Here is a 24093-nt window from a genome sequence, read left to right on the forward strand (position 1 = left end):
ACTGCCATTCAGTGAGGAAATATCCTTTTTCTAATCTACATCTCCGTTAAATGACTCGTCTGAGTTTCATGCACACACAAGCGCAGCGTAAAGCATTTCAAAATATTGGGCTACAACCTTGGTAGCAATAGACTTAAGCAGCCACCAGGAAAACAGCGAAGTATATCAGCTTTAAAAGAAAGGTTGTTGAATATTAGTGGTTTATGGAGTGGAAAACCGGCGCAGATCAGAGAGCATGGCTTACTTTTTGCAACTTTCCCCTTTCTGATTATAACAATGTTTATTCCCCAGCCCCATCTTTCTGTATCCTCACATATTTGCTTTCTTTTTACTGATATGGTTAGTGAGAACAAGGTATTTTGCACTCTGCAGGAGGATCAACACTGAATATTGTTTTGTGCTGTCTATCCAGCCTTCCCCCATATTGGCTACAATTCCAAGGATTCCTGACCATTGGCTGATGGCTGTTGGGTCCAAAACACCTGAGGGCTGATGGGAGATGCAAGTCCCAAAGATCGGAGGGCACTAGGTTGAGGAAGGCTGCTCTACCCAGAGCAAGATTTATAGCAGGATTGGGGAAGATGTAGCCCTCTTCAGATGTTGTTGGGTTGCAGCTCTCATCGGCCCCATTCAGACAGCACGCTAAACCATGCTGCTTAACCACAAAATGGTTAACCATTTTGTGGTTAAGTAGCGTGGTTTAGTGTGTTGTCTGAACAGGGCCTTTATCTTCACCATAGCTATGCTGGCTAGAGTTTATTGGAGTTGCAGTCCAACAAGATATGGAGAGCCACATATTGCCCACCTCTGTTGCACAGGCTCTTCCCTTAGAGGATCAAGCACAGGAGAGTTTGGGTATAATCATCTGCTTATTTGCAAATGTGCAGACTGAACAGGTATTATAGGAAAAAGCAATATAGAATCTTGTGGCATCTTAAAGACTAATAAATTTATTCTGGCACAAGCTTTCAAGGACTTTAGCCCACTTCGTCTGATGCATAGAGTATTATGGGGAGTTTCAGATTTATATACAGTACGTATGGAGATGGGGAGGGGGGAGAACTGTAAAAAATGAGGTCAGAAGGAAATTATGATCACATTATTAACTGTGGTCATTTACAGTGCAGTTGTCACTGATAACAGAAATAACGCCCTGGCACTAGGTAAGGTAATTAACACACGTAGTGTGATAAAATCCATGATCATGATTCAAGCCTCTGGCAATAGAATTAAAAATGTGCATGCACAAAATGCTCAACTGAAAGCAACAGTCAGTGCCCTCACATACCAAACCAAACATCCCAATTTTCTAGTAGCCCTTACGTGTACTCTGCTTGGCAGAACTGGTTTAGTGTCTACACTGACATGTGAGTGAGCAGGATGTCAGAGAAATCCACAACAAAACCAAATGAGTTTGTATTTCTATGAGTCAGAGCTGTGGATTTCACAGCGGATTGACTTTTTCCCTGTCAAACAGAGTCTGTGGACTTGCAGATGGTTTCCCTAACATTCAGGAATTTTGCACAAATTTTGTTGTAAAAATATGCAAATTAAAAAAAAAAACAGCCAAAAATGTTCATTTTTGTTCATTTCCCCATAGGCTAAACTGTGAAATTGCAGTTTTGAGGGAAACTGGGCATTTGGGGAAAATTTGCATATGTGTGCAAATTTTGAAAAGGGGGGGCAATTCCAATGATGGGCGGACAACAGAATGAAAGGTGCCTAACAATCCATGAAACACAGGTGGATTGGATTTTACACAATCCGTACACACCTAAGTGAATCTGACTCAGACGAATAGGCTATTCCTTCTTTTGCCCGTGAATTGATCTTCTTTGGTAAGAAAAAGATGGAAGCAACAGTGGGCAAATACAAGGAGGTTACAAATGGAAGACATCATCATCTGGAGCCTGCCATAAAAATACAAACCTCATCATCCCCAGCTAGCATGGCTGGATATAATGGGAGTTGTAATCTAACATGTCTGGAGGATGCAAGTTGGGGAAGGCTTGGTTAGTGTCAGCCTAGGACTGGGGAAACTCCATTTTTGGCAGAAAGGGTGGATATAAATTTAATAAATGATTAAATTATAAACCCCACTCAGTCATGAAACTCGCTATGTCTCCTTGAGTCTTTCTATATGTGGCTTTTATTGTGTGCTTGTGATTGCTCACTCATGATGCCCATGCTTTGCGACCATTGTTGTGTGTTTTTTCCCCTAACAAGGAAAATCTGGTATTATTTAGAATTGGTGAATTCAGAGCCTTGTGTAATTGCACAATTCTGCTATACCACAATACCATCTTGAGGTTGTTTAATGAAACATATAGAAGGGAAGAGAAACACACACACACATGCACACACACACACACACACACACACACACGAGGAAAAAAGCACATGTAAAGGAGCTGATCTTAATCCCACAAAGAATCTGGAAGCTGAAGTCTCGGTAAAGATGCGGGATAAATGTCTCATGTAGAAATGCTCCACTGTCACTCAGCCTAATTTACCTCATAAAGTTCTTGCAACTGTAAAATGGCAGAAGGGGAGAATCAGGCACACCACCTTGAGGACCTTGAAGGAAAGGTGTGATATGCATGAAATTACCTGATGTTCGTTCTTATTGTGACCAAGTATTTTACTCTTAAATTTGTTGTTTTGAAAATGATGAATTTTCAGAAATTGTGTAAACCACCTTGTAAGGGTTGTATAGTCCTAAAAGGCAGTATATAAATATTTATATAAATAATCATAATTGAATAAAACAAATAGTAACTGAATATTTCTGGATTTGGATTTGGCTCTAAGAACTTTTGAGAAAGGATGGGACGGAAATATAACAAAACAAATAAAATACAGACTAGAAAAAAAGTCAAAATTCCAGGGAGAATAAGAACCCAATCATACCTATGGATCCCGTTAATTAATATCAATATTAATTGAATTGAAATAGAACTGAGGGCAAAGCTTTGTGCTTAGGGCTCTGTGAGTTTGCCTCTTTACATATGTTGCTCAGACTTTTCGTTACAAGGGGGGAAAGGAGGAGCTTACCAGCACTATCCTGCTGAAAGTTTAATTGCACGCAACATTTAGCAAAAGAGGCATACTTTACCAGGGATCTCTAAAATTACCTCCAGTTGAAGCGTGTCAAAAAATCTGCTAAGTTTGATAAATAAAGATGGATGTAAATGAGTTTTGCTACTTTCCCACCTTCTCGCAGTTTCTGCCTGGGTGGCTGCTTTCCTCCGCTAGTTTATTTTATGCCATAATGTTCAAGGGGACGTTGCATTTATCACAGACAGCAGACACCTGCAGAGAGAAATGGTCCTGTCATTAATAATAATTGTAAAACCAATCATATGACAAAATCTGTTCCTTGGTCACAGCCTTTTCCTCATGAAAGCAGACATTAAACCCTCTGCAGGCCCTTCCAAGCTACTCAGGCGCTCAGACCAAAGGGCGACATTTTACAGCACCCCTACCAGTAAGGGAGCTTGCAGATGGGGACTGGGAAGACATGGGAGGGGAATTGTCTTTGGAACCCATGAGTGCAGTCCTTGACTGCACTCATCAGCTATAAAGCTAGTGAAACCAGAAAACTGGAAAAAATAAGGGGAAATCTCAGGTTTTGCTTTAAAATTGATTTGTTGTTGACCTGGGCTCCAATCATAACACAACCACTGATTGGGTAAGTCACTTTCTGTCAGCCTCCATTCCCTATGTCTAAACAGGAAGTAATAATGATCTATCTCATAGGAGTTCTTATGGGGGTCTTATGAGGGTGGGGTGTCTTAGGGTGCAATCCTATGCATGCTGGCTGGGGAATGCTGAGAGTTGTAGGACTTTTTTCTGTCTGAACAAGCACAGGACTGCACCCTTAGTTGTTATTCTAAGACTCAATTGTCTGCTTCAGTGTCATAATGCCTGCAATTCAAGGCCTCACAGCCTCACATGGGAGTTTAGGATAGGAAGCTGAGTATATACCAAAGTGTAAATTCTGCACTTGAATTCATTTGTTCCCTCATTTGGGATTACTGTGTTTTATTTGAATGGACATTACAAACAAATAATAAATGGCAGAAGGGAAGAACCCACTAAAAACACAGCCCTGTTGTCTGTTTTATTGGCGAGACACTGCTTCCTTAGAGAGATAAGTGCAATTGAAGTAGGCATCTCAACTGAATTGTATCTAATGCTACATACAGAATCTTTGTCCTTCAGCTTTCTAGAATTCTAGCTTGACTGTTACAGAGGCAAAAGTTTAATTAGACAAAAAAAAGCATGCTTATAGGATAAAACAAATCATCAAAATGGCTTCTGACAGTAGCATATGAGAAGGCAGAGACTTGTTTTGTGAATGTTCATACAGTGCCTTGCACATTTAACTCTTCTTAGCACACATTCAAGTTTGATAAGTTTTGTACTAGATTGTCATTTTATTCACTTAAACAGATTGCAAGAGGAGTCATTGTTTTTCGAGTGGCCACTACTGTACCTCTTATTCTTGTTCACTGGAATCTGTAAAATACCAGCCAATGGTTACTTCCAGTTATTCTTGTGGCTTATCAGCCACCAAAACCATGACAGCCAGATCTTGGTTAAACCACACGTAGAGTAAAATCAGGAATCTGAAATCTAAACTTACAACCTATTAGCAAACAACAGAGTGGTGAAGTAAGAAGAAGATTGTTTTGATAAACTGAGTAATTTGATACCTGAGTAATTTGATACCATTGTAAATGTCAGTGAACTGGATTGTCTAATTCCTTGCCAGTGAAATATTGTTAGTGGTCACATAAAACACTGGTTTTCTGGGAAGGAAATTGAGTGCTGAAATTAATTTTTAGTTTGCAAAATGGAATTGTATATGAAATAAACATTGCACAGAGGCTCCTTCTTGACAGAAAACTGTTTATGTCAAACACAGTTAGCTTAGTAGCGTTGATGGCCCTTCTTTAAGGTTCTCAGACTTCATGCGCCAACCATAAATAATTATTTAACAACTAATAAGGCAAGTCCAGGAATATAATAGCTTTTATGTTGAAATTAACATCAAGTGATCTGTAGACATCTGCTCGGCAAGCCAAACGTAGTCTCCGTGCTGCATGTTTTGCCTCACTGCTTCGAAATAACAAGCAGCCTTTCTATTTGGAAGGGCTGTTTTCCTTGTTAAAAATGAAGGGTGAGGGGGGAGGCCTACTAAAATAAAATTGCATACAGTGTAAGGATCACGAGTGTGGTGAACATTAAATAGCCTTGCAAATTTAAACAACGCTAGAAGTAAAGGGTTTCAGCTTTGCAGAAGCTTTTGCTTCCTGATGTGTGGGCAGGAGTCTTTCAAGCTAGAGAAGGCGATTTTGCTCTTAATTTTCTCTCTTACGTGAGGATGTTCAGCTATGTCTCCCTAAGGGTCAGACAGTGTAAAAAACAAGTTTAGTGAATCTGGACCCCTCTTCCTCCCCCCAAAGCCAAAGATAAGTCACAGAACAGCCTTGAGTGCTAATAATAATGTACAATATAGCACTCTGCCTTTTTGCAAGGGCCCTTCCCACCACTTTCTTTGAATATGGAAGTCCTTACGATTTTTGAGCAATTATGGATACTCTCAACAGCTTGGACAGGAACAGTTGAGGGCAATTTTGGGTGTGTCTTTCAGATATTTGGGGGCTTTACTTAAAAGAATCCATGGGAAGACAGGGGCTCCAATTTTGATCAGACCATTGGCACTGGGGTGAGTGGAATATCGAATTCTGAACAGCCATGTAAGTGTTTCTTCTCTCTTATGGTCTTGCCAAGCTATCTCTTTGTAAATGAATGGAATGAAAATGCTCATTCCCGCAAGTTCTTCCAGACAATCTGCCTCGTGACTGCTTTAGTGGGAATTTCAAACTCGGGTTCAAATCACATCCTGAAAATGTGTGTGTGTGGTGTATTATATTTTATTTATTTATTTATTTATTTATTACATTTTTATACCGCCCAATAGCCGAAGCTCTCTGGGCGGTTCACAAAAATTAAAATCATCATAAAACAACCAACAAGTTAAAAATACAAATACAAAATACAATATAAAAAGCACAACCAGGATAAAACCACGTGATGTACATACATCACGTGTATCAGTGTGGTATAGTGGTTAGAGTGTTGGACTGGAAGTCGGGAGATCTGGGTTCTAGTTCCGACTTAGCCATGGAGCTCAATGGGTGACTCTTAGCCCAGCCTAATTCACAGGGTTATTGTTGTGAGGTCAAAATGGAGAGGAGGAGAAAGATGTATGCTGCCTTGAGTTCCTTAAGTAGAAAAAACCACGTGGGATATAAAAGTAATGAATAAATTAAATAAATAAATCTTATATTTTATATAATAACTTTCAAATACTTAACAGTCTAATATAAACTTAGAAATGGCATGTGTTCTGTCACACAACAGGACAATGTGTAGAGAGAGAAAGGCCATAGCTTACCGGTAGAGCCCATGCTTTGCATAGCAAAGATCCCTGGTTCAATCCTGGCACATCCGGATGTGACTGGGAAACAGTCCTGTCTGAAACCCTGGAGAACTGCTGCTGAGCCATAAGCTAGATGGACCAGTGGTCTGACTCAGTGTAAGTCTGGTTTGTATGAGCTGGATTTGCATCTGAGAGATCTGGGATCAAGTTCAAACACTGCCCTAAGCTTATTGTGTGTCTTTAGTTATCTCTTTCTTCCTCAGCCGCATCTATAAAACTGCAGTACAGAGGAACAGGAATGTTATGATGGTGAGCGCAATGGGCATTGTAAAGTACTTTGCAATTTATAATGTGGCATAAGTAATAAGTAGAAGTGAGTCATGGGACACAGCTCAAAATGCAAGATTCCAGTGAGACCAAATTTATTATTTCTTCTTTGAAACTTTGTCAGGACAAACCTCTTTATTTCTTCCTCATGAAAAGCTTGCCAGTTAGTAGCAAAGGGTGTTTGTTCTTCACCTTGCAAGAGGTTGTCCATTTCTTAAATTGTTTGAGGAGGGATGATAGCCCTTTTCAGATTTTTTTTAATGCACAAGGAGATAAAGGGTGCTCACATGTGGTCTGCTTGCTACTGATCTGTACTCATTCATGGAAAGGTCAGAAGAACGGCGCTTGTGCATGTAGAATACACATAGAGGTTTTATGCAAACCTTCACATTAATCTGAAGAGGTCAGGACCAGGGACAGCACACTGAAATGCTTTGGCCAAGTTCCAAGTCAGGGTGAAGATGGAGGTCTGGTTCTTTTGGCATAGGTGGGCCAAGGTTCAAGGGGCCTGAGGCAAACAACATGGTGAAAGACAGGCTAGGGTGGAGAGTGGGGGCTAGTTTTGGAATAGGTAGATGAGAAGCAACAGGGCCAGCAGAAGACATGGTAGAAGATGGGCTGGGAGTCAGGTTTCAGATCCAGCAATCCAGACAAGGCCAAACCGCCCGTGTAGCTACTTGGTGGGACAAGTTGCTCAGACTGAGAAATAAAGCTTCAGAACTAGCAAGGCTCCCATTGGTTCCTTGTGTCACCTGGGCCCAAAACCCCAGGGACAGTGGGAGCTAGTGCTGTTGTTAAGGTTCCCGGGCCCAAAATATATTTGAGTAGGTTTTTGAACACGTGCGCACACACACACAGCATATTGCCCATGTCTAGTTATAATACAAATTTCTTTCAGAAATGTAGAAAATCTAATTTCAGAATTAAAATAATAAAAAAAAATTAATCATTCATGAGACTTAGGTATGGGAGAGGAACATGGTAGGTGTGCCTCAGGGGCCCACTATTCAAATTTGGACTGCCCGCCTCCGATGTGCTAGGCCCTTGCTAATGTACCCTCTCCGGACATTATAAGGCACAGCAGCACAAGAAAGATCAGGACATAACTCCTTCACACCCTGAGCAACCTTAGGGCCCTGGGAGTAAGGTTCCTGGGCCCTGCTGTCCAAGTCTTTTGATGCCTTATACGTATGTAGTCCCACCTCTCTTCAAAGAACACCTGCAAAGGGCCAATGCCACTGTGGTGGGTTAAGCTGCTTACTCTGGCCTGTTGGGAGGTTACTGTGCCCACCCCACACTTTTCAGTAACAATCAGTATAGGCTGGTGGGTCTGATTTTGGTGGGGCTGTGACTCCATTCTGGTTTTTGTTCAGAACCAGTCAGAACTCTAAAGGAGCTATCCAAGGTCCTGAACCTTACCCCCAAAATGTGTCTGGTACCTTGGATAGCTCAATTCTGTTACTTCTTTAGAGTTTAGAGCTTCTGCCGGTAACAGTGATAATCACAGGAAGGCAAGCAGAAATCTATAAGTATTATACCTCTCTCTCTCTCTCTCTCTCTCTCTCTCTCTCTCTCTCTGTGTATCTCCTTTATAAGCATATTTGCTTAATGCCATTAGAAGAAGGTATTTCTGATGTGAATTGTTTTAATTATTTTTGCAAAGCATCTTGTAATACCGATAATATTGTTTCAACATCATTGCTTTAAACACTCTTTCACTGGTCATTCTGAAATAAAAATATTTCTTTTCCATTTTCTGTTATTTTCATTTCCCCTCATTTTTAGCAACCAACTAGATTTTCTCCAAGGAATTGGAATCAAACCCACCCCCTATTTGAAGTTCAATTTGTTTTAAACTTTGAGGGTTTTTTAAAAAAATGTGAAAATTCATATGCAGCTTTGGGCAAATTTCTCCTAATAAACTGGAGAACCTGTTTGCAAAATTCAGAGAAGTGGGAATTTTGAAAGATAACTGAGTGTGGGTTTGTGTATTGGTTTGAAATTGCAAAATTCTGTAAATCTGCAATAAAATGGGAACTGAACACATTACTCCTCCATCCTGACCACAAAGACCAACTATTCATCCCTCTTGCAGTCCAAGGGCTGAGTCCAGGGAAGCTCTCAGATGCCACATTCCAGTGGGGGGTGGAAGTGAAGGCAAAGTGGGGTGGGACCAAAAATACTCCCTAGGATCAGCACATTTTGACGGATTAGGTTTTACTCCTTTTGGCACTAGGTGAGGGCTTTTTTATTTTCCCAGTATTTTAGCATTTTAGCATCCTAGGCCTAATCTATACCAAGCAGGATATTGCATTATGAAAGTGGTATATAAAAGTCAGGCGCCTCACTACTGCTTTATAGTGGTAGTGAAGTTCATTGACACCTGTTGGGGCCCATTGACACATAACATATACCACATTCATACTGTTTTCATAGTGCTATATCCTGCTTGGTGTGGCTCCTTCCTTTTATATACCACTTTCATACCTCTTTCATAGTGCAATATCCTGCTTGGTGTAGATTAGGCCCTAGTCTTTTAGCTCTGCTGTTTTAAATCTGTATCTTAAATTTCTGCATTGCTGCTCAGTTTTATTCAGGTTGTACTTTTATATTGTGGTTTTAAGCTCCCATATTTTATATTTTATACCTTATGGATTTAATTTTTGTTAACCACCCAGAGGGCTTCGGCTATTGGGTGGTAAATAAATAAATATATTTTAGCTTAAAGCTCTTACTGGCATCAACTAAAGCCTTCAGAGAAGCATTTAAAGCTTTAAGAATAGGGACAAACTGCAAAAGCCAAGAAACCACAAATCATTTGGAAAAGTAGGTGGGGCTAAAGGAAGGGAGTGGGGCCCTCTGGGGAACCTGAGAGGCCCAGACTAGGACCACAGGACAGATGGGTAGAGGCTGCAGGCCTGAGGTTCTTCACACTTGCCTTAGTCCAACTACTGTTGCAAGTCAAGCTTGTCCATCTACCAGCCCCAAACTCAGGGATCAAGGCAAACCTTCCAGCCTACACCTGTTTATCCATACATTGGGCTTTAACTCTGTGAAAGGTGCAAAACTGAAACAGGGTCCTGCCAAATGCAGTGCCTGCAATAGTGAATTCATGGCAGAAGTCAGAGCAAAGAAATGGCAAGAGAGAGAAGACGTGTAACCAACATGACAGAGGAGAGATTGAAAGAGAGAGACATTTACTGTTTCAATGTCCAAAAAATGAGGAAATGCAAGAAAGACGATTAGATCGTAAGAGATTTATCATCAAAAGCAGTGAGACAAAATTGTACTTGACACCGGAGAGCCGTGACAGGCATCATAAAGTGCTACTGAAAAATCCACCAATGGGCCAGGATGGCATTAAGGAATAAGACAAAGGGAAGCGGGTCAAGGCTGGAGGACTAGCAGTATGGGGACATTTTCAAGTTGAGTCAGATGAAGAAGTGAATTCCATGCGTGAAAAATGAAAAAAAAAAAACTTGGGTCTGTGCCTCCTGCCTTGCCTCTTTTTGTAAGCCTGTTGAAGGTAATCACTGAAGTAGACTGAAGGCCCATTTTACCTAGCATTCTGTTTCCAAGAGAGGCTGGACATGTGCTCTGGAATCTCCTAAAGAGGGTGTGAAGGGATGTGAAATGTGGAGAAGGAGGGAAAACGATTAGCAGTAATGGGTTGGGGTGGATGGCTGTATGAGAGGGGTGGGCAACTTATGGCCTTCCAAATGTTCTGATCCATAACTCCCATGATCCCTCACCATTGGCTACGCTGGCTAGGGCTGATGGAAGTTGTAGGCCAAAATGTTAGGACAGCCATAGGTTGCCCACTCCTGCCTTAATGGACCAGTATGTAGCAGCAGAGAGCTGCATCTCTCACTGAAATGACTCTATCTAAATGATCTCATTGCCCTCCATTATTACACAGGCTGCTGTGCTGCACGTCAAAAGCAAATTTCATATGATTTTTTAATTTTCTTGTTTTTCTGCTATTTCCACCATTTGAGGATCACACCATAACAAGCAGAAATCCTGTATTGCTCTCTAATTCTGTAACTAGAGGGGCTCTTTTTACAAATATGCAGCACATTCCTATGTCTCTCAACCTAGAAGTAAACCTCTTTTATTTATTTATTTTATTACATTTCTATATCGCCCAATAGCAGTCATTCTCTGGGCAGTTCACAAAAATTAAGTTCAATGGGGCTTTATTTCCCAGTATTGTAAGCCTATGCAGCAGGGTCTTGCTATTTACTGTTTTACTCTGTACAGCACCATGTACACTGATGGTGCTATATAAAATAATAATAATAATAATAATAATAATAATAATAATAATAATAATAATAAATGTGTAAGAAGCTTACAGCCTAAACCGCTTTTATTTACGCATATACCATACTGCAAACTTTAAAAGATTTATGTCCACATTTGAGAATTTTGGCCTGTGCCTTTACAAAAACAAAACAAACAGAGAAAAACTTTCTATACATACCTACCAAATGCAAATGCCAGTTATTCTGAAATGTTGACAATTGCTGTAGCTCCACCTGCTGGTGGATATGTAAAAGAACCACTTCTACAGTTTGTTTTAGACTTCAGAAAACATAGATAACATAAAATAGTTACATTACTGTTATTTATTTATTCTTTTGGGTTTGTTGTTATTGTTGTGAATGCTTTCCTATAACAAATTGTTCTCTGGGCAACGTACATAAATACTGATAATGCAAATCCAATAAAGTCCACAAACATAAGATCAACATCAACAGCTCACAAAGTATCTGTCAACCATTTTCACACTTCTTCTCCATAAACCCAATAATTTAATATCTTCAATTTAATCTCTCACATGTACTTAAAAATTCTTTGGAGAAGGAAAGATGTCTGAGTTATAGATATGCAGACAGACACAGACACATCATCTTCACATATAATAATCATATTAATCAAAATAGCATTATTTAAGGCAATTCATTTGAAATGCTCTTTACAAATCCAAACAACAGATTAAAATAACTTTTTTGTCTGCAGAGAGACCACATAAGTGCATGTTTCCCAAGGGCCTAAGTACACAGGCTTGTGTGAGCATTTCTACATAAGGCTGTCAGTCTGCTGTACCTACTTTCAGTTTCATCATAGAATTAAGATCCCACCACTACAAAAAGCACCTTTCCTTTCCTGCTTTTCTTGTTCATTTCTTCTAGTGGTGCTATAGTATAGCAAAATACGTTTTCATTTATTTTCACAAGTAATACTCCATTTCCCCCACTCTAAACCCCACCCCACCCCACCCCCCATGAAAGTGCTCTTAAAAAACAGAAGCAAAACTGGAGGAACATGATGTTATCTAAAAACAAAAACAAAAAAACTACCCATAAACAACTGTGAGTATGGAATGATGAGCACTCAATAATGCCTCCTGTAGAAAAACTCTGCCTGAAACTGAATACTAAAGGCCTTTCCCCCATCTCCTCTTGAAAAACAACTGATGTTGTTCCAGGCATATTTTACCCTCACAAATACGTTTGGAGCCCCACAGGAGGGAAGTCTTTGGATAATTTCAGCTGAGGAAGGGAAAGCTAGAGAAAGAACTGTGCATCCCTTCTGTTTGCTACATGCACTGCTTCTCTGCTCCAAATTGCCCCCTCCTGAAATGGCTGAGTCTGAAAAAGAAGGCCTGTCACAGTAAGGTATCTATTTTTGCATATAACATATTGTTCATTCTTAAGATGCTTCTGATTCTCTTTTCCTCAAACTGTTTATTCATCCTGATCCAGCCCTATTTACACTCAGCTAGTGGCTCCAGATAGGGATGTGTGATCCCATCCCCATCAAAAGCACATCACTGCTCACCCCTAGGTCCAGATCAGCCTTCTCAAACTTGGTGCCCTACGGATTTCTGAGACTGCAATTCTCATCAGACCCCACAAGCATGGCCATTGGTTGGTCAGGAATGATGGAAGTTGTAGTCTGAAGGGCACCATATTGGGGAAGGTTGCTCCAGATCATTTATGAATAAGGAAATGGCTACACAGATCTGCGGGGAGCTCTCTGCATTCCCACACATGCACATGCAAGCAACCAACCACTGAATCCATCATGCATGCCAGCATACACCCATGTTCCTCCCTTCTCCTCCTCTCTGCAAGCACACAAAACCCCCACACTTACACTTTTTCAGCATTCATCCACAATCCCCCTTACACCCTTTCTCTCTTCCTCTTTCATTCTCACATGCACACCCCATCCATTCAGACACAGAGGCCATAGCTAGACCTAAGGTTTATCCCTGGATCGTCCAGGGGTCAAACCTGTTCATCTAGGTGACACACAGGGGATCCAGTGCTCAGGCAGGGGTGAACCCTGGATGATGCCAGGATAAACCTTAGGTCTAGCTGTGGCCTGAGTGCTTCTACAAGAAGCTTTTAATCCGCAGTACCTACTTTCAGTTTTGTCACAGAACTGAGATCTGAGCTCTGCATGAAGAGCTTTTCCCTTCCTGCTTTTTTTCTGACATAACCTCTAGGTGCTGCTGTGCTACAGCAGAATAGTGCAAATATCCAAGTAGGAAACTACCTTTCCTTTAGCTTTCAGAAGTAATACTCCATTTTCCCCACTTTTAAAAAACAAAACAAAAGGGAAAGTGCTCTTTAAAAACAGAAGTGAAACCGGACAGTCATTACATTGTCGAAAGAACCCATGAAAAACCCATAAACATCTGTGAGTAAGGAAACATGAGAGCACAATAATTGCCTTATGTGGAAAAGCTCAAACAAGCACACCACCTTTCCCAACTCCCCAGGTTGCTCACAGCCGGCTCCCTCAGGGCTCACTGCCTCCCTCTTGCTCTCCCTCCTCACTCCTCCCTGGCTTCCTGCTGACTTCCTTGCCCCCCCCTCCCCCCCACCTCACAACCTGTCCCAAGCTGGCTTACTGCCGTTCTTCCTAGAGAGAGATGTGACAGAAGACCCTTTTTCTCACCTCTTCTGTTTCTTGGTAGCTGGATGCACTGCAGGGGAAAGCAATGCCTGGCAGCCACCCACAATCTTCATTTCCTAAGAGTGTCTCTGAGCCCCGTGTGTGGCTACAGGCATTCCTGAGGAAGGCAGAGGTGAGCGGCTGGAGCCCCTCACTTTGCTTTGAAGCGATCTGAGCTGCTGATAAGAAAATCTGTTATTTATTTATTTATTTATTTATTTATTTTTAACGTGGGAGGGTTAAGGGACCTCAGTGGGCACCAAGAAAGGTGTCTGAGGGTGCCCAGGTGTATGCGGGCACCACATTGCCTGCCCCAAAATCTGAGCAAGAAACAGCCACCTGTTAGGGATCCTGCATTGCAGAGCTTGCCTTGTGCAGCGGGTTGGACAAGATCAGGGGAGGCCTATGGCTCCGATTTCGGTGGAGCTGTGAATCCACTCTGGGTTTTAGTCAAAACCAGCCAGAACATTTGTGAACTGCCCAGAGAGCTTCGGCTATTGGGCGGTATAAAAATGTAATAAGTAAATAAAATAAATAAATAAACATTAATGGAATTATCCCAGGTGCTGAACCTATTTGGAGGGTGGGTGGGTTTCAATGCCTTGGATAGCCCCTTTAGAGCTCTGGCTAGTTCTAGATGAATCCCAAAATGGCTTCGCAGCCCTACCAAAATTGGAGCCACCACCCTCCACTGGACAAGACGACCGCAGAGATGCCTCTCAGTTCTGTCATTCTATAATAACTGCCCTGCATTTCTCTGCTTTTACCCTTGTGACGTTGCCACCAAACGCTAGGCCGGTTCGCCATCGTCTCCATCAGGGGAATTCTGACTGTGAATTGCTATGTTTAGTGCATTAACACCTCCTGAAGAGAATAAATGAGTCCTGACAGTGGTGTCTGGGACAAGTTCCTCTTGCCAGCCTTCCAAGTGCTTTTCTTGCTCAAAACAGCAGCAAGAAAAAAAGCATCAGCGGCATTGTAATCCTCCTCCTTTAAGAGCCTCTCATCAAGCCTTACATCAAGGTTTCTTGCACTATTTACATTATTCATGAACGCCTGCATTTAATCAGCGTGGCTCAAACTTTTTAAGAAGTTCCCATCTTTGAATATCTGTCTCTTGGTATATGTGCTTGTCTGATAGCGGAACTCCTGCTTACTTGCTTTCCCGCAATCTTACCCGCCCTTTATTCACACTCATTGTGTTCCTCATGCCTGCCCGTCTTTCTCCCTTTTTAGTCCCTGGAATATGTATGATGACTCTAAATAAATGCAAGCGGCACAAGCAGTGGCGTCTTTTTGCGGCTTCTTGCTTTTATTTGAAAGGCGATAAAGTAGAAACGTAAAAGCTTGCTTGCACTCATTCAAATTGAACCTTTCGTATAAAGGAGTCTTGAACAGAAGCAATAATAGAAAGCTTAAAATCATTTGCTCTTTGGGAGTAGTTTTTCATCCCAGGGTTTGTCTTCAAGTGCTTTTATCATCTTTAATGTGCTTTGCTAAATGCTAAAGAGCTGAGATGCACAGAGAGAGAGAGAGAGAGAGAGAGAGAGGAAGGAAGAGAGAGAGAAAGATGTCAAACAGCTACAGAAAGTGTCCCTTTAAGTACAGTACCATGAGCAGCCATTAATCTTAATTTAAGGGCAGCATTACATACTCAATGTCCTGTCTACACATAATGCATGTGAGCAGCCTTGATAGGGAAAGGGAGGGTAACCCTACTGCTGTTTGTCTCCTGTTTTCAGCCTGGATTAGTCTGTGCCCAGAACATCAGAGGGGACGTCCCCTCTTCTGTTAAATTCCTATTTATTTGTTTGTTTGTTTGTTTGTTTGTTTATTTGTTTATTTATTTATTTATTATTGCATTTTTATACCGCCCATTTACTCTAACTTAATTTAGCAAATTAAATTAAGAAAAGTTCACAAAATGTCAGGGCAATGGATAGGAATATATATATATATTCCTATCCTAGTTAAGTACTATAGAAATGGGTTAGCTCATGGGAAAACACATATTTACCAAGAATTACAATTTGTTTTAAAAAAAATGAAAGGAAATTTATATACATAACTTCACTCAGAATATCCAACTGCCTGTACCACTTACATAAGAACGTAAGAAGTGCCATGCTGGATCAGACCAAGGGTCCATCTAGTCCATCTAGTCCAGCACTCTGTTCACACAGTGGCCAACCAGCCATCGGCCAGGGATGAACAAGCAGGACATGGTGCAACAGCACCCTCCCACCCATGTTCCCCAGAAATGGTGCACATAGGATTACTGCCTCGAATACTGGAGATAGCACACAACTATCAGGGCTAGAAGCCATTGATAGCCTTTGCCTCCAGGAATTTATCCAACCTCCTTTTAAAGCCATCGAGATTGGTGGCCATCACTACATCTTGTGAAAGTGAGTTCCATAATTTAACTATGTGCTGGGTAGAGAAGTACTTCCTTTTATTTGTCCTGGATCTCCCACCAATCAATTTTATGGGATTACCCCAGGTACGCTTGCACAGTACTATTTATATCACACACACACACACACACTTTATCTCAGTACACATACACACCACTACCTTCACCAACACACGCTAGACACACACACACACACACACACACACAGAGAGAGAGAGAGAGAGAGAGAGAGAGAGAGAGAGAGAGAGAGAGAGAGAGAGAGAAAGAAAGACTTATGGCACACATTTTCTGCAACAAAGGCACTGAGATTGCTATAATATAATATACAATCACATATAACATGGAATTTTAAAATCGTCAACACTTTAAACTACCGAGCCAGCAAAAGCAAGAACTCTTACAGAAGCAGTTTCATAGTTCACACCCTATAGCTAACTAAGGGGAAATGATTTAAAAAACAACCACTTTTCAGCATTAACCCTAAACAAAAATAGAGAGGCATCCAGGAGAGTGTTCCACAAAGTGTGTCCTGCAATTGAGAACATCTCTCTGTTCTGCAGCCTAGCCAATCACACCTGGGTAAAAGATGGGGCGTGTATGAAGAAGAACACATGGGAGCAAATGCTCCCTTTGGTTAGCACTCCCTGGGATTAGTATTACAACTTTTCAAAAAGAGAGAGATAGGCAGAACCAATCAGTGCTGTTTGTTTGACTCAGAACCCAGCTTTTCTGTGCCTGTGCATGTGAAGTGAATGAGAGCTCATGGTGAATAGGAACATCTTTAATTAAGGAGAAACCCAGAGCCTTACCAGTTTTTCTTCTTCTCAGGACTTTCTGCATTGACTATGGCTTCTTTTTATTATTATTATTATTATTATTATTATTCATTTTCAACACTATATAAACATAAAAAAAAACATTCCAAAATATAACTAAAACAAACACAATAGGAAAAAAAACTTCAAACATCTGCTACATACATATTGAATAATTGTTGAGTACAAATATCAAAAACTATTACATATACCTTATCATACTACAACATCTTCGTTCTTAACATAAAAGTGCACCCCCCACCTTGGGATCATTCTTGAGTCCAAAATCTAATCGTTTCTTCTGCTGGTGGTTTCCCACTTCCCTTAGTAAACACAAACTCTAGGAACTGTTTCCAGATTCCTTCGAACTCATTTATTTTAGTTACGCCTTTTCTCCACTTAATATTACATGTCAGTTTATCATTAATGGCTATGTCCCATACTTCTTTATACCATTCCTCAATAGAATATTCCCCTTGAATCTTCCAGTTCCTAGCTACCATCAGTCGTGCTGCAACCAACAAACTCGATATCAGCTCTATAGTTCCTTTTCCACACTTTATATCTTCAAATAGTGACAGCAATGCTATTTTTGGTGTTTGTTCTATTTTCATTCCCACTATTTCTTCAATTTCTGAGAACACCATCTTCCATAATCTTTGTACATATTTGCATTGCCACCACATATGTAAATACGTTCCTTTTTCCCCACAACCTCTCCAACAATTTGCTGAATGTTGATCACTTATCTTATTCAATCTAACCGGGGTTAGGTACCACCTCCATAAAATTTTAAAATAATTCTCCTTTATTCTTACTGATAAACTTCTCAACACTCTTTGTTTCCATAGTCCCTCCCAGCTCTGTCGCCCTATTTGTATCTTCAAATCTGATTCCCAAACCATTTTCTCTGTATTCTCTCTAAACTCCTTCTCTAACAATATTTTATATATTTCACTCATTAATCCTTTTGAAACTATACTACCTCCTTTTCCTTTCTCCTTACTTACTACTAATTCTTCAAACCTCGTCATCTTTCTGCACATTCTATTATCTTTAATCCACTTTTTATTCCATTGATCTAATTGACCATATTCTAGCCATGATAGCTTCTTCTCCTTTAACAAATTTTCCATATCCTCTCTTGTTTTAATATCTCTTACCCAATCCTTTAATTTTATTTTATTTTTCTCTTTTAATATTTTACATAATCTACCCTTTAGATCCTCTGGGAAATTCTTTAACATTATTATCGGTGCTAAGGGAGAGTTGCTCGGAAGCAGCTTCCCTTTAAATTTACTCCAAATTTCCCATTGCGTCCTCAGAAGTGGATTATCTATACTTCCAACCCACTTTCTTCCTCCGTCTTTAAAAAAAACATTCTCCAAATTCATCTCTACCTTACTTATGGTTTTTTCTTCCATCCAATGTAAATCTCCTACTCCCATAATTGCTTCTACAACATGTCTTAATCTATTTGCTACGTAGTATAATTTTATGTTTGGGAGACCCATTCCCCCCTTTTTTTGGCTTAGGTACCAGTTATTTTTATTCACTCTTGCTTTCTTTTCTCCATTACAATATTTATTAATTATATTTTGCCAACTTTTTATCTCGGTTTCTGATATTTTTATAGGTAACATCCTAAATACAAAATTAATTTTAGCTAATATCTTCATTTTTATCAAAGCTATTCTCCCAAACCAAGATAAGTTTAATCTTTTATATTTCTCCAATTTCTCTAGTACCTCCTTCTTTAACCTCGTTAAATTTTCCCTTTCTAAATTCTCTAAATTTTTTGTAATTTTAATTCCCAAATATTTAATCTCGTTCTTAACTTTCAATTCCATTCCCTTAAATTCCCAATCCTTTTCTTCCTTCTTGGTATAGTTAAACAACATCATCTCTGATTTAGACCAATTTATTTTTAACCCTGTAATTTCCTCAAATTCCCTCAAATGATATTTAATTCTTTCTAATTTTCTTAATGGATTCTTAATGGTCAATAAAGTATCATCCGCAAACATGTTTAACTTTATTTCCCTTACCTCTCCAATTCCTTCTAACTCTTCATCCTCCCTTAGTGCCTTCGCCAAAACTTCCATAACCATTACAAACAGGACCGGCGAGAGCGGACATCCTTGTCTTGTTCCTCTGGCTAGTCGTATCTTTTCAGTAAGTCCGTCATTTACCACCACTACCGCCGTATTTTGGGAATATAGCTGTTCTATTACATTTTTAAATTTATTTCCAAATCCCAATTTATCTATAATACTCTTTAGTGCCTGCCAGCTCACACAATCAAAAGCTTTAAAAATATCCAATGCCATAATACCTGCCTTAATATTTTCTTTTTTTATTACATTTATTACATTTAAAACTCTTCCCACTAAATTATGCATATGCCTTCCTACCACAAACCCACATTGATCTGCTCCTATGTATTCTGATAAAAATTTATTTAGCCGTTTGGCCATAATAGATGTGAAAATTTTTGCATCCTGATTTATTAACGAAATAGGTCTATAAGAGTCGGGATTAGTCAAATCTTTATCTGGTTTTGGGATCAGAATTATCACTGAATGTTTCCATGATTCAGGTATCTTCTCTCCTGATAATATCCTATTATAAAGTTCCATTAATTTTGGAACTAAATAATCTTTGAAGACCTTATAATATTCCGGACCCAAACCATCTGCTCCCGGTGATTTACCAACTTTTAACTTATCAATAACCTCTTCAACTTCTCTTTGACTTATTACTGACTCCATTAACTCCTTATATTCTAATTTTATTCCCTTCTTTATAAACCTTCCAATATACTCCTCCACCTTTTCTTTTTGAATTTCTTTACCCTTATACAATTCCTGATAAAATTCCTGAAAATTTTTTATTTTAGCTTTCATTGCATAACAATAATTCCCTCGGCTATCTTTCAACGTTTCTATCCCATTCCTCCCTTTTTCTTTTTGTGTGAGCTTGGCAAGCAACCTCGAGTTCTTATAACTTTATAAGAATAACATTATAAGTTCTTATAATGACTATGGCTTCTTTAGATGCCAACCACTGGCGACCATGTGATTTGCAATTGAAAACTTCCTCTCTTGGCAATGCTCCATCAAGTTCACTGAAACAGCACCATCTAGTGGCTTACAATATCCTGCAATAATTTTAAATATTGTATTATCTGTGATCTTTTTAAAAGCGAGATTACCAGGAGAAGGTGCGGGAGGCATCCTGCAGGTTGATGGCATTATATAAAAGTCCTGCAAACATCCGTGAGTGGCTAATCATGACATGCAATACATTGCTGATGTAGAGAAGCTCTAGGGCAGCCCAGCTACCCTGGGCTCCTTACACTGAAGGGCAGGATATGAAAATACATCAATAGGCCTTACCATTTATTTCAGCAAAATGACACACTGGGATGATGTCATTCTGCCACACCAAGGCACAGGCCTTTCTGCATGCACAGCCTGCGCTCCTCAGACCATGATCAGAGCCCACTAGAGCTGCCTTCCTCAGCCAGATGTTTTGGACCCATTAGCCTCAGCCAGCATGGCTGATGATCAGGAAGGTTGAAAGGTGTAGTCCAAATCATCTGAAGGGCACAGGTTGGGGATAGCTGCCCTATGTATCTTGAGCCCTGTTCAAACCTTTATAAGAAGTGTCCTACCCAAAGGCTCATCTAGTTCAAACTCCTGTTTCCAACAGTGATCAACCAGATGCTTCTTGGAAATCCACACGTAGGACCTGAAAATGAGAGACTTCCCATGGCATTGTCCTCCCACCATGGCAAAATTCAGCGATGCACAGTCTGTGCCCCCCAAAGCCCTTACTGTGGCCCCCAACAGTGTCCTTTCCCCTGTAGCTTAATTGTTCTCCCCTAGAGAACCTCATATAAATCCCTCTTTTCCTGCCACTAGTAGCAAGGATGAAAAAGCAATCTCTAACAGGCTCGCTGGGATATGTGCACATGCGCATATGCAGTGGTGTCTATGCACACACATATGTGGCCCCTAGCCTTGGACTTTGGACTGGCACCATCTCTAAAAATAACATGCTTTGAAATGTGGAGCTGACCTTATGGGACACTCAAATGGGACTTGATGAGAACTTTGAAATGAAGAACTGGTGCCTGAGTTGTTTTTCCTCCTCCCTCGCAATTTATTTTATTTATTTATTTATTTTTATTATTACATTTTTATACTGCCCAACAGCCGAAGCTCTCTGGGCGGTTTACAACAGTTAAAAATAGTAAACATGAAAAAGTATACAAGATTAAAAAAACAATCAGAAACATAAAAACAACAGTATAAAGACAACAGTATCCATTTAAAAACAACAATTCTGGGGTCCATTAAAAACAAACTTAACGTTGTTAAATGCTGTTAAAATGTTAAAATGCCTGGGAGAAGAGAAAAGTCTTGACCTGGCACTGGAAAGATAACAATGTTGGCGCCAGGCGAGCCTCATTGGGGAGATCATTCCACAGTTGGGGGGGGGCACCACCGAGAAGGCCCTCTCCCTTGTTGCCATCCTCTGAGCTTCCCTTGGAGTAGGCACTTGGAGGGGAACCTTAGATGTTGAGTGCAGTGTACGGGCAATTCCCTTTCCTTTTGTGTCATGTCTTTCAGATTGTAAGTGTGAGGTCAGGATCTGTCCACTAGGCCCTGGGCAGACCAGCTGCCACCTCCTCCGGCTTTCCCTGTCCAAGGGTAAGTTTATGAGCCTTGGAGCAAGGCAAAGGGGAGGTAGTGGCAGTGACTTGCAGGACGGAGGCAAACTCAGCCTTTCTTTCAGTAGACTGTGGACAAGGTTGTCCCCACCTCGGGCCTTCTAGAGACCATTGAAGCATGGCTATCCCAGCTCAAATGCTCACAACACCAATAAGCTATTTATCTTTTTGCAAAAGAAAACATATTTGGGGGCAGTTAATTGCCAGTTTATGGGCAGTATTCTATAGTGTCACGGCATCTCCCCTATTTCTCTTGTGCAAGCAGAACCAACTGGTCACATAACATGAAGTAGTGGTTCCAAAAATAATCCTGAAAACGAGAGCCAACGCTCCTTTCCAGAATGGAGCACATCAGCAGATGATCCCTCTGTGAGGTCTGCTGACCTGACCCATTCCAGAAATGAGCTCGTTTCCTAATGTTTCTGAAAGCTCAGTTTCTCGCTGCCCTAGCAGTTGGTTCTGATAACAGTTGGCCAGTACCGGATACTGCCCTGTGACTTTATGGCCTGGTTCAGACAAGACACTAAGCCATGCTGCTTAACCACAAAATGGTTAACGGAATGCATGCATTCCATTAACCATTTTGTGGTTAAGCAGCATGGTTTAGCGTGTTGTCTGAACCAGGCCTATCTCTGTTTTTCTGCCCCCCTTTCCAGTGCAGGCTGGTGGCTCCGATTTCAGTGGGACTGTAAACCTGATCTGGGTTTCATTAAGAACCAGCCAGAAATCTAAAGGAGCTCTCCCAGGTCCTGGACCCAATCCTCAAAAATTGGTTCAGTACCTTGGATAGCTCCTTTAGAGTTCTGACTGAAACCCAGTGAGGATTTGCAGCCCAACTGAAAACGGAACCACCCACCTCCACGGCCCTTGTCCAATGTTCTATGGTAACCATCTGTCCTGGTTTACAGTCCTCTGTTTGAAAGGATGCTCAATCCAAGTCCAATGTAATGATAAAAAGCCATAAGAACTATTGTCCCATCAGCAGCATGTGGTGGAAGATCTTAATGGGCAGGCACACAGATCACATGTCACAGTTGCCTACGCTATGGTGAGATGAACTGTATTTCTATTTAAATGATAAGGATTATTTCTAAATTTGCATCTATCTATATAAAATTAACATACACACATTTTATGCATATTTGCATCCTCTTTTGTCCTTTGTTTTTAAATGGTTATGCATTTCCTCTTTCTTGGTGATTCACCCTAATTCTATGGGCCTTTCAGACACTTTGGAATCATGAAGTGCTGCACAACCCTTTTCTTCTTTTTAATTAAAAAAACCACAAAACTTTCTCAGCCACAGTTACTTGTAAAAAGCCGAACAGAAGGCTTGTATGTCAGGGGGGTCCTCAGACAGGGTTAAAAAGTTTTCAGTCCTGGCTAGGACCTTATTGATCAAAATCAGCTTTCAACAGAAGCAACTTACATTGCTTCTTGCACTGCCTCCATTACCCTGCATGAACTGTATGTTTCTCTCTCTCTCTTTCCAATTAATGTCATGTGACAGAATCAATAGTCCACAGAACATACATATCATTAAATATCAGACCAGTATTAATAATCTTCACTATTATTCTCCTCAGCTAAATGAAGGAAGCAACTCACCAACCTTCCGTCGTGAAATATTTATAAGTATTTCTGTTTTCTTTTACTACTGACACAAACAGGGGTGGGGGGGAGAGAAAACCCTGCCTGGAGGAAATGTCCTTGACGTTTGGAATATGACTTGGTAATTTATTCAAATAAGGCCGTGTAGTCATTTTGAATTAGCACATTGCTGAACCTACTGATAAAATAAAGTCAGTTTAAATTTTAAACAACCTTTAATATTTGTAGAAGTAAATATCCTTTAATTTATCAGCAATTTAGAAGTAATGGGAATTGTCAGAAATTTTAATTCCTCACAATTTAGTTCACTCACACTGCTTGTCAAACAGTCAAGTGATAGGACGTAAAGTACTGCTAATTGTTTCAGCACAAGACAGTACTTCAAAGGCAAAGAAGAGAATGTGCCGACACTAATGAAATTTTATTATCAGAACATAGAATTAGAATTGTGGGAAGAGATGATGTGGTGGCAGAGACTTGCCGTTAGAATGTTAAGTTCTCAAATTCTCCAAAACCGCTTCTTGCAGACACTAAATAACTGGAGCTGCAGACTTCAGAATAATATTGCATGACAATTGACTTGTCACAGTTTATCAAATGAACAAACCAGAACAAGGCTCGCTGTATTTTTCAGGCTATTAACCTGAATGCTGTACAATGTGGTCAGCAACCCATGAGCTGCTCGTGTGATAGGCATATATTTTTGTACATAATGCACATGGAGCAGCTCAGAAATACAACACAGTCTGCCAGTCTGTAAACA

The sequence above is a fragment of the Elgaria multicarinata genome, chromosome 2 (genome assembly GCF_023053635.1).
Source record: "Elgaria multicarinata webbii isolate HBS135686 ecotype San Diego chromosome 2, rElgMul1.1.pri, whole genome shotgun sequence".
Taxonomy (NCBI): Eukaryota; Metazoa; Chordata; class Lepidosauria; order Squamata; family Anguidae; genus Elgaria; species Elgaria multicarinata.